The sequence below is a fragment of the Triticum aestivum genome, chromosome 4A, assembly GCF_018294505.1.
Source record: "Triticum aestivum cultivar Chinese Spring chromosome 4A, IWGSC CS RefSeq v2.1, whole genome shotgun sequence".
Classification (NCBI taxonomy): domain Eukaryota; kingdom Viridiplantae; phylum Streptophyta; class Magnoliopsida; order Poales; family Poaceae; genus Triticum; species Triticum aestivum.
Window position 1 is genome coordinate 94374690 of NC_057803.1, and position 3947 is coordinate 94378636.

The window sequence follows — 3947 nt, forward strand, 5'->3', positions numbered from 1 at the left end:
ACTATTAGAATAACTATTCTGATAACACTTCCGCACTGCATGCTCAACGCGAGGGCATTGCACTTTTTTTAGCAAGAGCACTGCATTACAGGGACTACTGAACTTCGTGTCATAAAAAACTGTACGCAATGTTTTTCTGGTGCTGTTTTTGCTCTAGTTTTTTAACCGTTTATCGGAACAAGGCGTATGATATACCGTTGGAAAGCTATGGATTAGGCGCAACTTCTCCATGTTGAACACTTTTCTAGATTTCTCACGGTTTAAGAGCAGTTTTGAAAATGGTGCAGCCCATGACGAGTGGCAGCGAGCGTTTTTTTGTGATTTCTTCTAAACCGCTTGTCGGAACGAAGCAAATGATACACCATTGGAAAGATATCATCGAGGCGCATCTTTTTCATATCTATTATTTTCTCTAATTCGTTACGGTTTAAGAGCAGTTTCAAATTTACTAAATCGCGGAACTCTGTTTTTCAAAAAAAATTAAATTTTTGGTACTGTTTTCGCTCCGGTTTTCTAACCGTTTGTCGAAATGAGGCGTATGATACGCCGTTGGAAAGCTAAGGACGAGGCACAACTTTCATATGTTAAAATGTTTTTGAGATTCCTTATGGTTTTTAGTTAATTTTAAAAATCGTGCGGCTGACGACGAGAGGCAGCAGCCTTTTTTCAAGAAATTTTTAGAAACCGTTGGTCGAAATGATTCAATTTATACGCCGTTGGGAAGATATCGATGAGGCACAACTTTTTCATATAGAATACTCTCTCTGATTCCTTGCGATTTAGGAGAAATTTTGATTTTAACAAAATGCTGACACTCTGTTTTTCCGCGACACCAAAATCGTCATATGTACTGCATCAGACAGAAAACCGCACATCGTTGGACAGACAAGTGCACTGCATGTTTTCTTTTTTGTGGGACGTAAACTTTCCCAAACGAGGTGGAGTGCATTGCTTTCAAACTAAAAACCACACTTCATCGGACAGACAGGTGCACTGCATGATTTTTTTGTAGGACGTAAATTTTTCCAAATGAGGTAGAGTGCACTTCATGTCGATCATTGGTGAACCGCAACACTGTCGAAAAGTGAACCTCGAGACTACCGTAAACGGGCCGCGACACTACCGAATATGAGCCGCGTGAGTTTTTTTCCAAATGAGGTAGAGTGCACTTCATGTCGATCGTTGGTGAACCGCAACACTATCGAAGAGTGAACCTCGAGACTACCGTAAACGGGCCGCGACACTACCGAAAATGAGTCGCGTGAGTTTTTTTTCAAACTCACTATTTTTTATGTGCGTAGACCGGGCGAGTGGACCACATGGACTGAGCAAGTGAACCACATGTAATGAGATGTGAGCTGCTTTCCGAGGTGTTTTTGTTTCGGACCACCAAGTGAACCACAAAGGAGTTTTATGGCGAACTTCGTGAGAGAACAAAGTGAGCTTCAAAACATACATATCCATTCATTATTTTTAATATTTTTTTCTAACATTTTATTTTGTAGTTTCATCTAAACTACCGGGCTGAGTGTAGTGAACCGCACGCGATGACGAAGTGCACTGCAACTCCCAATGCATTTTTCTTTTTTTAACACATGAGTGCAATTTAATTTTTTATGAGAAATGAACCACATCATAAATCAAAGTGAGCTGCATGGTTTTTCCTTGTTGTTTTTTTAAGTATAAAGGATTTTTGGACTACAGGACTGAGGCCAGTGAACCTCAAGAACGGTTCAAGTGTACTGATTTTCTTTTTGAAAAAATTGCATAGTGAACCACACAGACTTTATAAAGCGGACCACACAGATTTTCAAAAATAAACTACAATACTTTGAAAAAATATACTTCTTCCGTTCACCGAATGCACTGCTTTTACAAACAAAGATTTTACAAACTGAGCGATAACCCATGATGTAGTGTAACAAAATTGCATCCCTTTCTTTTCTTCTGTCTCCATGTTACAATCATCACACACAAAATACAACCCACTGCACATTTTTAAATGCCCGCACGCAATGACACAATGCGGTGCCTGCCCCGCCAAACCGCACGCGCTCTCTGGACGTACTGCAAGCACAGGGTCGCTCATTTTGATAGTGAACTTCAAAAGCTTTTTCTCAATCATAGAGAAATATTTAAGACAACTCCAGAGCAAAATAGGTGAATTGCCAAAAGGCAAAAAGAAAGGAAAATATTTTAATAGCTCCTCTCAGTCCTCAATGTAAAAGCTTCAGCAGCAACCTTGTTCAATTTTTGCTTCTACTCTTCTTTGAAGCATATCAGATAGTTTATCCTAGATTATTCTGGAAATCTCTGTTACATAACAAATGTGCAATGTTCTTGTCTAGAGCACAACAAACACAAAATGTCAGAGATACTTTTTCTTTTACAAGATTGTCAAGTTTTTTCAAAATAATATTATGAGCTACTACCAGCTACAGCAAGAGGAACACATGCAACCTAGGGGGTTCATGAAGCTGCCATAGAGCCGAGCTAAAGACAAGCATAACAACACACACACACACACACACAAGTTAAGAGCAGCATATAATGATTGTGAGGAGTAGATTCTAGAGCTATCTATTTTCCAAACTAGGGGAATCGTCTTTATCTGAATGTTGTGGTAGAGCGCTGTTGTGTATGGATGCTCGCTGCACTTAGACGTGCACGGACGCTCGTCGGATTGCACGCGAACGAGCCCTGAACCGCATGCAAGAGTCGCCAAAACTGCATGTCATGGTTGGCGCCCTTGCCGGAGTGCACACGCATGAGCCTTGCACCACATGGCGAGCGCCTCCGAGCTACAGAATCATGGTCGACGGACCACAGGGGAAGAAATGGAGATGGTGCTCTCTCGACTGCATGCACACAAGCCCCAAACCACATGGCGAGCATCACCGAGTGGCACCACCATGGTTCACCTACCAATGGGAAGAGATGGCGCTCGCCGTACTGCACGCACACAACCTCCGAACGGCATCGCGAGCATCTCTGAGCTGCAGGACCACAACACCCGCATACTGTGAGGCACAATCCTTTTTATGAACTCTTCGGCCATCGAGGAGGAGCACCTCACCTCACATGGAGTGAACTGCACATGCCGCTGGTGGAGCTGCCAGACTGCTGTGTGAATGAACAAATGTGGATAAGGGGGAGAGAGCAGAGTGGTGGCCGTCGCTGCTGGCCAAACTGCCTGCAGCTGGTCGTCGCGGGAAGGCCATTGGTGGCCCTGTTGAACTGCACGAGGAAGCCAAAATCACCGGCATCGGGCGAGGGAGCTCGCTCGTGCTCCTTGCCTCCTTCGGTGGGGTGAACTGCACCTGTTCCTTTCTGCCCCCACCATGAGTGCGCTCCTCCGCCATCGCTCCTTTCCTCCCCAAGCAGCATGGCGAGCAGAAAGGAGAGAAGGCAGCACCCGAGCTGCACGGGGAGCGGCAACCGAGCTGCATTTGGGGGACGACGCCCTGAGCAGCTGCTGGTGCAGGGGCGGAAGACGGGAGCATGGCGGTGTCTCCCGTTGCCGCGGGACACGGCAAGGTGGCAGAAATTGTCCGGGCAGCTAGGTGGGCACCGGATCTGGCTGACGGTGGCTGGATCCGACACAAGAAACCATGGTGACGGCCGAATCCAGAGTAGCAGCGGGTGGACAAGATTTCTCAAATGGCCATGGCTTCACCTACAACACGAGAGAGATGGAGTGAGGGTAAGGAGGGAAAAAAGGAGAGAAAGCAAGGCGGCACCATCCGGCGCGGCCGCGGGGTAGATCGATGAAGAGCATGGGAAGGCGGCAGCTGGAGCTCTACTTCTGAGGCCAGCCCTCATAGCTGCTGCCATGGATCTAGAAGGTCGAGCTTCACCATTGGAACCATTTGCCCTCGTTGATCGGGATGCATGTAGATCCATGGGAGGAGGTGGCGGGTGCACGCCGGCTCTGGGGATGGCGTGAT